At 40.6% G+C, this 16,698-nt stretch overlaps 1 protein-coding gene across 5 annotated transcripts in view; it reads right to left on the bottom strand.

The window, feature by feature from the left end:
* The window catches only part of LOC119914280 (spermatid perinuclear RNA binding protein), a 79,287-nt gene extending 73,507 nt beyond the window's left edge, over window positions 1-5,780 (bottom strand). For 2 of the 5 annotated variants that reach the window (XM_038733483.1, XM_038733487.1), the window contains exon 1: window positions 4,193-4,383. The gene's annotated coding sequence lies outside the window, so the exon portion shown is untranslated. Of the gene's footprint in view, window positions 1-4,192; window positions 4,385-5,707 lie in introns of those variants that run through there. The other 3 variants (XM_038733484.1, XM_038733485.1, XM_038733486.1) reach the window with 3 other exon arrangements.
* Window positions 5,781-16,698: the final 10,918 nt, after the last annotated feature.

Consider the following 16,698-nt stretch of genomic DNA (forward strand, 5'->3'; position numbering starts at 1 on the left):
ACAAAACAAGCCTTCCCCAGGAAGAACTCACTATTACTTCTGCAATTTCCCTAATGCATCTTATGGTGAAGGCTGCCTTTGTTTCATTGTAAAGCAGCCACACAAGTCAAGTTAACAGTGAGTTGAGAAACCAAACCCTGAACAGTTCATTTCAGGTTCAGTGTTTGTGTGGAGTGGTGCAAGCTGTGGCGCAGGAAACCTTACATGGCCATATCTCACACTCTCTGCCAATGTCTGTCTCACTGTCTCCCTCTCTCTTTTTAAACGGTCTGTCTCTGCCTCTCTCTCATGTCTTGTCTCTGTCACTTTGAGCTATTCCTGGATTCCACACTGAGGTGAAAGGAAACAGGAATGCCTGCAGTGGCTGTTGGTACCAGCATTTTTTTCTCTGCAAAGAGCAGTTCTTCCTCTTGTAACACACACACACACACAATTCCTGTTGATGGCTTTGTTCCTTAGCCGGTTGGGAAGATGTTTCCTCAAACATGTTTGTGTGACGAAAGCCATTCCTGTTCCTGCAGATGGAATGTAGGGGGAGTGTGTATTTGGATGTGTGCTTGGCAAACAACAGTTAAAAATGAGATACGGTCCGCTGCATGGATCTGAGTCAGGAGGGTGCAGATGTGTTTTTTTATTATTGCCATGTGGAATATTCAAAACAGTAGCACACTCTCTGCTATCTGCCCTTTGTTCAGTCTCTTCTGCACCACGGAGACTCCCTGTTGTGCTTACTGGAACCTTGGCAGCCAGTTGCCATATCGGCCAATTACAGAAGCTTTTACTAAAGCTCCAGCCAATTGGATTAGTGCTACATTTCCTTGCCAGATGAGACTCTAAATGTGCTGCTGTATGCTAGAATTTGAGAACTAGTGGGCAGCCTCCTGTTTCGCTGACAGGCACTGGGCACCAGAATACACACATGCTGCAGAGGCAGTGGCAGGAGAAAGACACGTCCCGTGACACTACCGAGTATCCTCTGCTACTGAGGTTGTGTGTGTGAAATTATAAACTGTTTAAACCAAGAACATAACATAAAGCAAACCAGAACCCAAGCAGCCGAGGGACCATGCTGCTGCTCCCAGGCGTACATAAGACAGACACCGCTTACACATGGATGGGTTTGTAGAAAAAAAGATACATACAGAGAGGACAGCCAGCAGGCAGATGAGTGGAAGAAGACAAAGTAAAGAGGGACAGAGACCAGACATTTGAGGAGTTATTCCTAATCAGAAGAGTCCATCTATGGATAGAGTGTGTTTTCTGCTGTACAGGTTGTAAAGCCCTTTGAGGCAAATGTGCGATTTGTGCTTTTGGGCTCTATAAATAAACCGACTAGACTTGGAAAAGAAACTAAATGGTGTTTGTTTACCTGACTGAGTGTGGAATACATTCGAACATATTTAAGTGACAAAACTGTGATATTCTGTTTTGTGGCTGGTATTCAGTTGTCACTCTACTGTGTGTGTGTGTGTGTGTGTGTGTGTGTGTGTGTGTGTGTGTGTGTGTGTGTGTGTGTCTTTGCCATGTATGCTCAGCGTACTGATGAGCTGCTAGTTCTCTATGTGTCCTTAATCTGGGTTTCTGGGCCCAAGTAAGTTCCATTAGTGTAAATGAAATCTACTTCCAAATCCACCGAAGCAATCTAAATCCATCAGTAGTACTTCAGTCACCTGTTTGATACGAGGAAACTCAAACATCCATCCATCCATCCATCCATCCATCATCAACCACTCATCCTGCGTACAGGGTCGCGGGGGGCTGGAGCCAATCCCAGCTGACATCGGGCGCAAGGCGGGTACACCCTGGACAGGTCACCAGTCCATCGCAGGGGAAAATCAAACACCAAAAGATAAATCTAGAACGGTAAAAAGCTCTATTTTACATAAACAAACATCCTACAATTCTGATTGAATATGTTTTTTATATGGATTTGACTTGGGAATGTTTGATTTAACATTTAAGGTCAAAGGCAATAAGTCTTGAATTTATCATGTCATCGTTTTTATTTTTAGATGTGTGTAATTCAATGTCTGCTTTCTCCTAATGTCAGATATACTAAACATTAATAAATAATGCACTAAGTCAAAGACTGAAATCTATGTCTGCCTTATTTGTAAGTGTAAGAGAACAAAGAAATTAAAACAAATGGCTAGAGATGCCAAGGGAAATGATAAAAGAAATCCAAAAAACAAAACCAAGAAATGCAAAAAACAAAACAAAGAATGAAGGTTAATAGAAAAAGATTTGCCCAAAGAAATGAGGAGAAATCAAATAATTAAAACAATGCTTGAATGCTATCTGTTTTGACGAGTCTGTCTCTTTTGGTACTGAAAGAGACAGACTCGTCAAAACAGATAGTTCGTATAATACCAGCTCCCCTCCCTCTCATACTCTTATCTCGTCGATACTGATAGAGTTCACTGGCAAGTCAATGCTTACGAGAAAGAAAGTGCTGTGAAAGTGCTTATGGGGGCCTGAAGCATACACGCTCAACTGCATAGGTACACACACACACACACACACACACACTTTCTAAACCAGCCGTATCCCTGGTACTCTGTTCACTTTGTAGGGATGCTGCTGGATATTTGTCCATTACACTCCATCGCAGAAAAGAGACATAAATGCGCGCACACACACACACACACACGTCAATAAGCAACAATTCAAAATCACTGACAATCTACCAAAAGCAAGGGTATATTAACTCCATCTCTCCCATTCCCCTACGTATTCACAAAGTCTACTGTACGCAGCACAAGAGGAGCATTATATGGCTGTAACAAGCAGCAACTAAAGAAGCCTGTTTCCACTCCATAAATAAACTCTATCTAGGCGAGTGAAGCAATGGCTGGGCATTAAAACAAAGACACCCCGCATTTCTATATAACCAAGGCAGGTGTGGCTGAGTGTGTTTGCAGGGCCACCTGTAGCACATAAAAACAGGGTGGAGCAGGGTGGGACAAACAAAAATAACCCAAAGGCAACAGGCCATTAATCAAGCATGGGGACCACCCGGCAAAAGTAACTGATAAAACCCCCGAAACCAGCACAGACCAATGAGAACCAGTAGATCATGGAGACACCAAATAGACCTATAGCTCAACTAGTCAGTGGATCAATACGGAAACTGCCCACACTTAAAAATCACAAGAGAAATGCTGGCAAATCTACACTTACTGCTGCTTCACCACCAAGAGGAACTGTTTGGAAAGTTTTGCATGATACTGTGCAGGCAAGTAGTTCAGACCTTTGTACACTGGCAAGCAGATATGCCTGTTGTGATTTTAGTTGTCATAAGAATAGGGTGCTCCCTTATGACTTCTTCTGCAGGTTTAGGTATGCCAACAAGCTGGTTCAGCAAGAAGAGTGGGCAGTTCAGCATTTCCTTCTCTCACTGTCATTCACTTGATACCACTCGCGCATGCAAGCCAAACAGAAACAAACACACACACACACACACACACACACACACACACACACACTGAAGGTGTATAGTGTAAGTAAATTACCTCGATGATGAAGGGCTGCGCTTCAATAACTAAGTTTTGGTTCCCTAAAACAGTGATTCGATAAGGTGAAAAGGGGAAGAGAAAACCTTGACGAAACTAGATTGCTAATACAACATAAACAGCTGTCACAACTCAAGAAGCAGGACCTCTAATAACTGAACAAGCGGCGGAAAACACATTTACAAAAAAGGCCTAAATGTGTTTAGGTGCGATCGTTATCTCGCAGCACAGTGCGGAAGTAGCAGACACCTGCTGTAAAAGATGAGCTACAGTCAAACTACCACCTCTGCCCTCCCCATCTATCTTTGAAGTAATTTCCGTTTAGCCTAACTTACTTGATGAAACGTTTACTTTCCTCATGCTGCGAGCAAAACTTTATGGACTCACAACGTCAGTAAAGTAGCCAAACGTTAAACCTTTCATCACCGTATAAAGTTCCTCCTTTTGCTCTCGAAACGGAAAAAAAACGAAAGCAAGGGCTGGGTAAACAGACGAAGAAAGCAATTACAAAGATAAAAAGGTAAAGTAATTCCAAACCACTATGAACCAAAATATTTGCCCAAACTCCTGTTTTATCTCTCTCGAAATGACAGCGCTGCACATGCATAACGTCACAACCTTTCATAAACAGGTACGGGTGAGGAAAAACATAGCTGGAAAGAAAATATCAACAAACTTACGGTGTTAGTAACACGCTGCTGAGTCTGTCACTGCCACCGAAACATAGAACTCCAAAGAGGCAAATATCCGAGCTCAGTCCGGGAAATGAGAGAGCCGATGTAAGCTGTCACCGTCCTGCCGCAGCGAGGACAAGTCGCAGTGTCTTTAACAACCGGGAAAGTGAGCGCGAGCCCGGAGCCGCCTGCTGGTTTCTCTTCTCTCGCACGAGACAAGAGAAATCCCTACAGATGAATGCTGGTGGGAGTGCGCAGGCGCGGACGGGGCCGATTCATTCCGGTGGAGTAGGGCTGTAGCGCTAGTTTATTTTTTTTTAATCATTTTTTCAGGCATTTAAGACTAACAGAAAGGTGAATAAACAACCAGATCTGACTACACTAACACTGTGGGCTGTAGGGAAATTATAAATATATATCTCAAGAGCAGCAGCTAAGGTAGGCCTATTTCCTAATGTAATAAACTATGCACCTATTGATTATTTTCATCATCAATTAACCTGTCGATATTTTTTTCAGATTAATCGATCGTCGTTAAATTGAGGCTATAGGCCTAATGTGTCAGAAAATAGTGAAAATTGTCTGTAAGAGGTTCCCAGAGTCCAAGGAGAGTGTGAAATTGCTTTTTTGTCCTCATATCAAGCATATATTCTAGACAGTTACAGTTCAAATCAGAGGATATCAGGTAATTTGACTTGATACATGACTTAAATGCTTGAATAATGGGGAAAAAACCAAAAATTATTTTCTGGTAGTCAACTAGCCTAATTGATTTTCGACTAATCGGAATAAAAGCAAGAGCACTTTGACTTCTTTGCAGGAACAATAAAAAAGAAACACAAAACCTTTTGATAGCTTAAATTGGAAAAAGTAAAAAATAAAAAACAAACACAGCAGTAGGCTATATCAAGTAAAACTGGGGCGAAATCACGATTAGAAAGAGTCAGTAGCGCATCTTGACCATGACTCCCTCTCCATCCTCAAGTGAAGCGGTAGCTATTCTCTCCCAGACAGTCTTATAAATAATTCAGCAATAAAAGCTTGCCTCTGCTTGCCTGGTTGCATGCAGCACCAAATGGAGTCTCTCACCCTCCCCATTTGCACGGCGTCAATCTATGCGGGCGTTACCAATTAAAACAAATCTCGGAGCAAAATAAAGTTCAATCAACATTTCGCAAATGGCTGCGGCCGGTCAGCCAGATAAGTCAGGGATTACAAGGCTTCTGTCAACTATCAATAGCCTCGTGTGCCTGGGATAGACATGAGGGAGAGAGAAGGTGGGAGGGAGAAGCGGGGTGGATGAGTGTCAATGCGCAGACGGTGCAGAGCAACCAGCCGATGATGCTGCTTGTCCTGTCCGCGGATCGGAGGACAGCAGAGAATCACCCGCAAGCGACGACAAATGTAATCCAAAACATCTTGTCCCAGAGCCCCGCATCTGAACCGCACACTATCCCGACAGTGCTGCTGAGAGGGGGTGAAGGCGGAAAAAGTGTATAGCCGGGAAATAAAGCAATTTACCTGCACACGGATCCAGTTCTGTCTGCTGTTATTACTTCCCACTCAATGTGGCTTTCAGCGCTGCCGCTCACTACGGGCTGCTCTCGGTTGAACGGGAATTTAGACGACGGGATTTGTTCACGTGGTCACGCTCAGTGCTCCTAATTGGTTGAGCGTCTCCAGCCGCTGCTCGATCACACCTGTACGGTGAACTGCAGGGGGAGAGAAAGACAGAAGATAACAGATTGGTGCAGGATATTTCCATGCAATATAGGAATCGCTTCCGCTTTTGCCTTCTCTCGGTGTAGGCTTATCAGATAGCCTAGAGGTAACTAAACCCAGTTATAATAGGCCTATAGTATGGAAATTTGAGGCTTTAGCCTACACATTTCTGAAAACCAAATGGAGTATCTTATACTCTTATATATATAATAAAAGCTCTATGCATTTATGATATAGTGATCAGGTAAATTACTAAAAGTGTACTTTAGCCCTTGCCTTATGAACACAGTCAGATCAGTGTCAGAACTGTTTGAAACTCATGCTTGCTGGCTAAAGTCATGGCAAGCTTAGCCTATATTTTTAGTCATAGTGCAATGTCTGAGTGACATACCATTTGCCCCTTAAAAGTAGATTTTAATCTCAATGAGATTTTCAGAATAAATAAAGCTCAATCTAACAAATGTAGAAAATTACAAATAAAGCTTTGAATAATTCAAATGTGTGGATACTTCAGTTTGGCCTTGAGTGCTGCCTGCTACTGTAAATCATGGTAATAGCAATGACAGATTTGTAGATGAAGCCAGTCTTCACTGTGACATTCACAATATTAGTAACATCTGTCACACATCTGTCATTAGCATGACAGTCGGATTGCCATGGCCCTCTTTTGAATGACACACCAACAGACTAGGGACATATTCGCATTTACAAACCCATAAGAATAACACATGATATAGACACATACACAAGCAAGCATAATCTAACAGTACAACACTGCACTGGCACAGTCACAGACAAATAACGCATTAACACATATTTTCTTGTGTTTATGTCAAAATCTCATTACTAAATGTAACATCACATGGAAAATATCAGTGCTCCCTTGTGAAAGCTGCAGATTTACAGGTTGTCAATGACAGTTGGCGGCAAAATGGTAGGGTACTAACAGTTGGGTGTTCATTCCGCTCTTTTCAGATCTGTGAGCTGTTCAGAGCCACCTGCTCTGAATAGACCTGATCACTAATCTGAATAGCTTTTCATGTAACATTAATTATAGCCAGGTCACTTTTGAACAATCTCTCTGACTATGTTCAAATAGCATGATTACATTTGATTCATTAATTAACATAATAAGTATTTTATATTAATATTTGCAGCTGTCATCTGCCAAATATGTACCTGAAATATGTACTGGATTTACAGTAATGTGTGTAGCCCACTGGTCTGCCTATCACACACACACACACACACACACACACATTGCAATATATTTGAAGAGAGGTTTTAATAGCACATTTGTGACAGAGGCAAACCTCAGTATATAGCCCTTAACCCATTCCCACTTTAGCACATGCGCACAGGCGTACCATACACATGCAGTTTTTCATCTACCTACTGAAGCCACGGTATATAGCAGTCAATGGTGCGGGAGTATTTTTAGATTTCATGTGGGTTGCAGATGCTGCTCCACTGAACCAGGTCACAGCAAATAGAGCAGTGTTTTCACTGTAACATTAAAATCCTTTGACTTCCTCTCAGGTTCCCCATAAATGTTTGCTTTCCCATATTTAGTGTCAGTTTTTTAAAAGAAATTCAAGAGCAAAGATGGTGGTTATCACGTTACTACCTGCACTGCAGCTGTATGTGCTGAATGTGGTTTAGTAAAATATCTAAACTTTGTAATTTCTTCTCTACTCTTCTCTGTGCTAAGATTTTCGTCATTGGTCCTGGCAGATTAGGCCAAGACACTCAACTGGCCCTCAGGCTGTTGGCAGTAATATGGCTCTATGTTTTCCCCTACTCAGTTTTGGCCCAATTTAAAGGCATGTTGGGTTTTTTAGGGCAACATAGGACATTTATAATTGACTACGAGAAATCTGACACACTTTAAGTAGCAACTATCAAAAAAACTGTCAAAAAGAGTGAATCAGCTTGTGAGCTATATATATATATATATATATATATAACCACAGTATAAGCTTAGAAGTTACTCCTGTTTCGAGACTGGAGGGGTTCCCTTGATTTTTAGAGTCAGGGGGTGGAGAGTTATTATGTAGGAGAACAAAAGCTGAAGAGCAGAGAACAGAGCAATCTCCCTCTCCTCCTGTTTCCTTCTATGTGTTCCTTTATCCGCCCCCATCATCTCTCCATCCCCCATCCACACACCAACACAAACGCCTGCCATCTGACACCCCTCTAAGGAGTTCTTATTTTGAGCTGTCTTCTAAAACCCACAGTGAGCACGCACACACACACACACACACACACACACATTGTTTGGTGGTTGTGAGGAGGAGCTCCTATGTTCTCAATCCAAGGCAGAGGAACAGGCCAAATGGCAAAGAGAGAAACAGACGGAAGGACAGAGAGACAGACAGACACCCTTTCTGCGGGTTAATCAGGCCTATGTGCACATCAAGAAAGAGGAAGAAGCAGAAGGATTGAGGGGGACTTTCTGTTGGTGGACCACAGTGTACTGTAGGTCGCAGCATGTGTGTTATCAACCGTTGGTCACTTGGTGTGATGCCACCTGGCTGTCTGACCACAAGCAGGACATGGGGAGTTGGGTGTGTGTGAGTTTAGTGTGTGAGGAGTGTGAGGAGTCTCGCTGGGCCGGACAGAACTTCGACGGGTAGCAGATGGTGGTGCCAGCGTGGCATGGGCAGAAGAGCAAGGTGGACTCACACACATGGATGCACACAGGCTGCCCTGCTTGTGGTCAGGCAGCCAGGGTTGCCAGGAAGAATTTCAATAAAAACTAATCCACCACTCTTTGTACTTTTTTTAGCAACTGTGTAAAGATCTATCCATCTACTTCTGTTTCTTTCATTTTTCTTCCTGCTTATTAGCACCCATTATTATGCCCACCATGGTATTAATTTATTTTCAAATTAAAAAAGTTTCCTCAATATATTATGGTGGAGAGTACATGTCACTGTCAACAAAGGAGTAATCAATCTGTTTAAGTGTCTCTAAATGAATGCCATTCAACACAGAACAATACTGGTGTCAAACAGGTGTTTGGAGTCTTTGTCTGCATTTGTTTTAGCACAGACTAAGTATATTTTTTTAAACAAGATCTTATAATTATACCAGAGGTCCATTATGCACACAAACAAACTCACTCATGTTTGCACATACAGTACACATACATAAACATGATGCACAGGCACACACACTTTCTCATGGGGCTGTGGCTGAGCAGCTGTCTAGGGAGTGGATGACATCTCTATTGTTGAAATCTGATGGATGAGACGGGAGCTTGGACTATGGGCTGGGGGGAAAATTTCTTCTGTCCACATTGTGTACCTTCATTAATGTGGTTGATGGAAAAATGTGTTCTGGAGTGGCTTTTTGAACAAGGATGTCCTTTCCCATCTCATGAAAGGTGAGGACAAGAGTCGCCAAATCGCATGGAATGAGCAGATGATGACGTGACACCTCCACAAAACCGGTATTGTGCATAGAAGATAGATTTGCTTTGAGAGTGTGTGTTTATGAGCTTCATATCTTGTATATGTTCCATATATATTGTTTCATATCTGGGCTTTAGATCAGTAACTCACATTCATTTCCCTCACACACAAACAATCAAAAACACACACACACACACACACACACTGTGGTCGTTGGGTAAATAATCCTGTCGGGTGAACATCTGTTGTAAGTGACAGGTGATGGTAAGGTGAGACCACACTGTTGCCCCCACCCAAATAACCAATACAGACACACACACACACAGTAATGTTGGGTGCAGCTCAAGCCTTTGGCTGTCAGACTCCATCTCTCTCTGCACTGGTGGTGACAGCATGACATACACACTCATCAAAAGAGTTGACACTCTCTTTTGTTAGCCGTAATACTCAAGGATCTTCAGATGCTGCTCACCAAAATAACACGTTGTGCAAAACACAACAGCAGGTTTTCCAGCGAGAAACCCACATCTAAACTAAACTCATTCAGATATAAAACACATACTATTTGGATACATGTATGTATTTCATCCTTGGTGGCAAGCGTCTTAAACATGTTGACTGCCTTTTAGCTCCAACGTTGTTCCATAGCTGAATCTTACCCCTGACCCCCCTGCAAAGGGGGGGAGGGGGGCAAGGGAAAAACAAATATGTCCTTTGGGGACCATTGACATTTCATATATCATCTTGATATCCAGCAAAAGTAACAGCCTTATAATCCGACTGAATTGCCATTTCATTTCAGAATTGCTCCCCAAATCAGAGATACAGTATGGGTGACAATTCAGAGGTGTAGAGCCAGGCAACATGTGGAGGCTCATATTATTTCACTAATTACCTCCAGGGCTCACTCTGGGCACACACCTGTGTAGTCACATAGAAAGGAGGATGTTAATTGTTTTAAAATACACAGTAAGAATGTCGATGTTTGGGGAGAAGATGCTTGAGAAAATCTGGCCAGCCTCTTCAGTCTCTGTTTTTTTTTAAATCACACCCCAAAAACGGGATGATACAGCTTTTTACTCTGGCTCTATATTGAAAGCGGTCATCTTTTATTGGTGTTTTAATATCTGTTTATTTCATTACACATGCTCTTTGAATGTTTTTTTTGTATTAATTTTCTGGAGTACTGTTGAACACTTTGTAAATTTGCTGTGAAAAAAAAGTTTCCTTTAATTTCCAACATTCTTTTAAGAAACCTACTTGAGTATTGACCTACATGGTAGCTTGAGTATTTTTCATTTTAATAAATCAAACAAAATGAATACATATGGTTCATACCAACATTGATAGGGGTTGTTGGTGGACTGTTGGTTTTTGGCAATGTGTTTTCACATTACTTGGTTGGCTGATGAAATTTCCCCACATACCAAAAATAATGAGTTGACACAACTTCACAATTTGAGATCTAATGCTCCATCATTTTTGCATTTTCACTCTGCTTTAAATGTGCAGACATTTATGCATTGCATTTTTTTTTGTAAAAGGCTAACATCTACGTTTAAAGAGTGTTGCCGTATTTGTTGTGTAGGGACCATGTCATTCACTAAGCAGAAGTGAGCATTTGTCTGGAGTGCAGTACCTGCCATTTATTTTTGTCACTGCACGACTGTGACACTTCAACAGGCTTCAAAGAGCTACAATTATGCTTATTCATTATAATCAAACCATTGGTACATTTAAAGGGCCTTCAGAGAGCAGAAAGTTGGAAAGGACACATGCAGAGATACATTGTAAATTGCATGATTATACACCTGTACATGCACACCTGCCCAAACACAGAGGCTGGGGAGACTTTAGAAGTTGAAACACACAGAAACTGAGCGATCAGACTTTGACTCAAACAGGCTGTTGGCCAGATGATGCAAAGCAGTGAAACCACCAACTTCTTCTTTGTCTCTCTTGTATCAGTCAGGCTAGTGTGAGCTACCATGAAGGTGTCTTAGTTTAGCAGTGCAGCTCATATGGCATCCCATCAAACGTGCAATGAATTTACACTTCGATCCCAGCTGTGAGTTTTATATAGAAAGGAGGGAGAAAAACAAAGAAAGAAAGCCAGACAGGCGGAGATAAATAGGAGGGAGAAAACCGAATCCATACATGGTAGCTCTTATTGCTGCACTGATCTTGCTCTTGACCTTGACGGATATAGGTTACTTTACATCAGTGAGAGACATCAATCCAGCTTGTTCAACCTCTACTCCACATGCTCAATCATCTCAACCACCTGCCCATTCCCTCCTTCCCCATCCGACATACCATGCTGGCACTTTCATCTTCCCCCTTCTTTACATCCTTGCATTCAAATCCTTCCTCTTCATCTTTTGAGATTCCATCCAAACCCCTGCATCTATGTTCCTGTTCAACATGAACATACATGAATATAGTGCCGCTGTTTTCTACATTTACTTTCTATTAATGCTTTTTAAAACCTAACTAAAATGAATAATAATAGTCTGAAGCTACTTATACTGACTATTATTAACGCTGCAATCATTATTTTAGGGAGTAGGTGTTGGGAAAGGGATTATTAACTGATACTAGACATCACAATCAGGGTTGTATATATTAATATATCATATTCATAATGACAGAAGAATTGACAAACAAAAATCTTGCTTCTGTTTTGTCTGTGCTTGCATGTGTGAGTGCATGTGTGTGGGTGTGTGTGTGTGTGTGTGTGTGTGTGAGAGAGAGAGACACACACACAGAAAGTCTGCCTAAATCCTTCCATCTGTTGAGCAATAACAAACCTCCCATTAGATCAGGCTGAATGGAGGAAATAATAAACAAAAATATTCCAGATCACCGATTTCCTAACTATAGAGACAAAGTCTTCGCCACCACACAAACCACATATATTTTTAAATGTTAATGTAGTTTCACTCACTACAATTAAGCACACACCTATCCCTTCACGTGTTAATTTTAAAAGCACATATGATTTTATCCTGAAAAACATTTTTGTAAGTAAGAGTGATGACTTGACTCAAAGCTATAGCTACCAAACCTTTTAATTTTATGCCACTGGTTACCAGTTTAACTCTGTGTCAGTGTCTCCATGTGCAAACAGTAATGTACCCTTGAATCTTCCATTAACGCTATCTGAAAAATATGGAGCTATAAAACACTGCATTTTCAAAAATGGTATATTGTATTGTTTTTTAAAAGGTTGTAGGGACTCCATAAAAAGATGAAGAATCTTTAAATCGCACCCTCAATTGTGCATTGTGCTTGTGCAAATTGTCAAATACTGTGCTGAAAGATGTTCCAGCCCAGATGTGCAAAGTTGATTTATAGAGAAGCGAGAGAATTTATTCCACAAAGGCCATCAATATTCATTCAGACCTAAATTCTATCAGCAAATACTGATGAATAATCCAACGTGATGATCCTCAAAAGAATATGTGCATCATTAGCAGCGGTGTCATTTCTTGTGTTTAATAGGAATTCTTCAGCTAATTGGATTGTCATGTTGAGGAGAATATGCGAAGCAGCACTGTGTTGATTGTAGTAGTTCAAAGCTTCCAAATAAAAATGTTGTTTTTATCCAATCTGGGCTCTCAAACAGTGTGAAACCAACTAAACATCAGTTTGTAGCCATCTGGTGTAGTCCCTGTATGCTGAGAATGCAGTGGTAATATCATAAAATATTGTATGGTCATATGTTTTGTTAATATATGGTAGTCTACCATCATGGCAGTAACTCCATTCCACTGTACACTGTACCTCATATTGTACCATTATGCAAAAACTAGCACTTTATTGCCATATCATGTGCAGAGTATTTACAAACTATCTAATGTAAATGCAAAAGTAGTACATTACCATCATTAGTATTCCTAAACTCAGTTTTCTTGCTGTTGATTCGAGCTAGTATTATGTTATGTATTATGTATTAAGTATTATGTTAATTGTGTGTGTGCACATTTCTGATGTCTGATAATTGGTATGTGAATGGGTGTGTATTTTCGTAGAGTATTAAGAGCAATGCAAATCCCTTGGACTTAGATTCAAAGGAGTTATATGTGACTGACAAGTCTCTGTTTATAACACCCTCCCTACTCTCCCCCTTTCTCTTTGTATTTTTTTCCTAAGTCATTTTATCTTTCTGCCTGTCTCGTCCCCTCTCCATCAAAAACATTTGCATGCGTTTTTGCCCACACCGTTCCCTAATGATGGTTCAGGCCCTGGATTCTGGGTACTATGATGAAAATGAGCACAGGATATTTGCATCTTTCGGGCTAATCCACTTTTAATGTGTCCCAGGCCCTTAATCAGCTTCTTTTATTTGTGAGTCTGGCACGTTGGGTTTAAAGGTGTTAATTACAGTTCAGTTTTAGAGATGCAGCTGTCTACTCCTCTTAGAGAACATGAGGACAGAGAAATGTGTGTGCGCATGTGTCCACATATGTGGAGATGGATGTGTGGCCCAATGAAATAATGAATTATACACACATAAAATCAACAAAAATCATGATCCTATATATGACCTGGATGATGTGTATATATAGCACAGACTTGCCAGGAGGGTGTGTACTCAAACGCACACACAAATACCACTGACATCTTCTTATGGCTTTTCATTACCCTGTCACTGATAAAAGAATTTCATTTCTGGTGGGGACATTGTTTATTACAGTTAGACCTCTCATTATAGATTTCTTTTTATCAGTTTTGTCTTTCAATTTAACAAAAAAACTCCACAAAAGCATTAGGACCTGTGATACTTTGCAACAGCAGCCTCAAAAGCAAATATAAAGCTACATTTTATTCAAATCTGTATGTAAGCCACCATTTCCATCATTAGCATGGGTTGACAAAAGAGACACACATATAAACTGATATACCTGTATATTACTTTTAAGAACAATGGTTTATGACGAGGAGGAAAGGCTGAAGAGAAGAATGAGAAAACAAATTATTAGAGACAAAAAGGAAAGCTTTCACAAGTTTTTTCGCATTCATCACATCTCATTGCAAACACTGTTTTGTCAAAGCCACCGCTGTTGTGTCGGTCACTTCTGTTTACTTTTTGATTACTGCTGCCATTTTGGGGACTTCCCCGACATGAACAAAAAACAAAACAGGCAGTTTTCAGATACATCAAATTTTGGACTTGGCCTCAACAATGTTTCAGTGATTTTGGCTGCTCAAATCACTCATAGCTAGTTTTACACTGAAACTAACCCTATGTCTGTCTCAGACACACACTTGTACTAAACCAAAAACATCAATGAAACACAGTTTACCTATATACCTATTCACAAATAAAGTAGTAAGTCAGATCAGTGTGCGGTAGTTTGTTTTTAGATTTTACATGTTTACCTACTTTGTATCTTCTTGTTACTTTAATGTGAATGCTCTTACAAAATTAGATTTCAACAAACATCGAGTCTTAGTTCCTTTGATTTAAAGAAAGAGGATTTCTTTCTAGTCTTACTATTTTTCAACAATGAAGAACCAGCAAAATGTTATTTTTATTTGAATGTTCCTCATCTTTCCATCCATGTAATCAGTAGGTCTAAATTAAATCTTATTTGAGCTGCCATTTGTGATCAACACCATCTCAATCCATGTGTGTGTGTTTGTGTGTGTGTGTGTGTAGGAGGAAAGGGACACTGCAGAATCATTTGAGACTGTGTTTTTTAATTTGCAAATGAAATGAAAAAATGGAAAAGAGAAAATACTAAAAATGTGTGTGTGCTTGTATTAGAGACAGAGATGGAGGGTTAGTAGAAAGATGAAGGGAAAATGAAAGAGTTTGCCAGAAAAGAATTGTCTCAGCTGTGTCTATAAGATGCAAGGTATGTGTGTGTGTGTGTGTGTGTGTATGGGTTTAGATGTCTCCCTCTGATCTGCAGGCTGAGACTAGATTCACACCTGCTGAAGATTTTTTTCCCAGACACTCAGAAATCTGTCACCTCCACATTGCTGTCTCTCCTCGTCTCTCTCTTGCTGTCGGGTTTTCAATGATCTTTTTCCCACCCTTCCTCTCGTCTTATTTCTTTCTTTAACTTTTATATATAATATATTTCACACTTCTGCATTGGGTTTTAGGGCACAGACTCTTTTTCTCACAGAGATGTGCTCCTCTTTTTATAACCCTCTAACTTATTTTCATCTCTCTCTGCTCAGCAGCACTCTTCTCATTATTCCTTCCTTTCTCACTCTCATACTCACCTCTCTTGTGACTCCATCATCTGTCCTTTTGTTCCTCCCAGTACAATTTAAGAATATGTGTGGTCATGAACTTCCACATGCAAAAGAATGTAACAGAATTAAGTGCATTTACCTTAAATATAATGAGTTAAAGACACTAAAGAAAAATATAGTTAAGTATGGTATAGTTATAGTAATTCAGTCCTTCAAACATCAACACCTGGCTTCACAACATCATCTCAGTGGAAGGACTTGGAAGTTAACTACCATGCAGCACTTAAAAGAGTATTATTCACTTTCCCCAGCTATAGTTTGAAGCCTCTGTAGTAATTGCTGTCTGATGTTCCCAGACAGCTGACGTTTCCAGATGGGTCTTGTGTTTTGGGTGTGGCAGCAGAGATCTTAAAGGATTTGTTTGAACACACAGAAAGAACACCCTTTTTCAGAAAAACGTATGATACCACTCTCATGTCTGTGTGACAAATATGGAGCTACAGCCAGCATAACAGAACAAAGAAAATAGCAAGCCTGACTCAAGCACCTCTAAAGCTCAGTAATTAAAACCGAAGTCCAGCTACGTCTGTTTACTTGGCCAGGCAAGAAATAGTGTGGCACATAACCCCCAGAACAAACATCTAATTTTAACACCCACAACTTGTTGCTCATTTCAGTTTTTGTGTGGATGAAACAAACAACATATAGCGTGTTGTTGCCTTCACACAGACCCCGGCTAGCTGGTTCATCCTGTTTCTGTGTCTATGTGCTGAGCTAAGCAAACCAACTACTGTTCATATTTATCATATAGACATTAGAGTGGTACTGTATTTATCTCCTCACCTCATTTTCACAATGTGAAAAAGAATGTAAAATGTCGGACTACTCCTTGAAGTTGTGGTGGGATTCTCATCATCCTCTCCCTCAGACTTGCTCCATCTCCCTCTCTATCCACCTCCTCACTAATGTGATGTTTTTTTCTTTGTGTAGGAGGGTCCTCCTGATCTTTTATGCTGTCAGTGTTAGTTAAAGTAAAATTTTGATGAACTAAGCCAAAAACCATCCTTTCACAGAGACATGGGTTATGATAAAGTGGCTAACTTGAACACTACCTCAGACTCAATAATGCCATGGCAGTTTAGTCAGATTATCATGGACAAT

The sequence above is a fragment of the Micropterus salmoides genome, unplaced genomic scaffold, assembly GCF_014851395.1.
Source record: "Micropterus salmoides isolate LMB-PRFRI ecotype aquatic unplaced genomic scaffold, ASM1485139v1 Ms_hic_scaffold_20, whole genome shotgun sequence".
Taxonomy (NCBI): domain Eukaryota; kingdom Metazoa; phylum Chordata; class Actinopteri; order Centrarchiformes; family Centrarchidae; genus Micropterus; species Micropterus salmoides.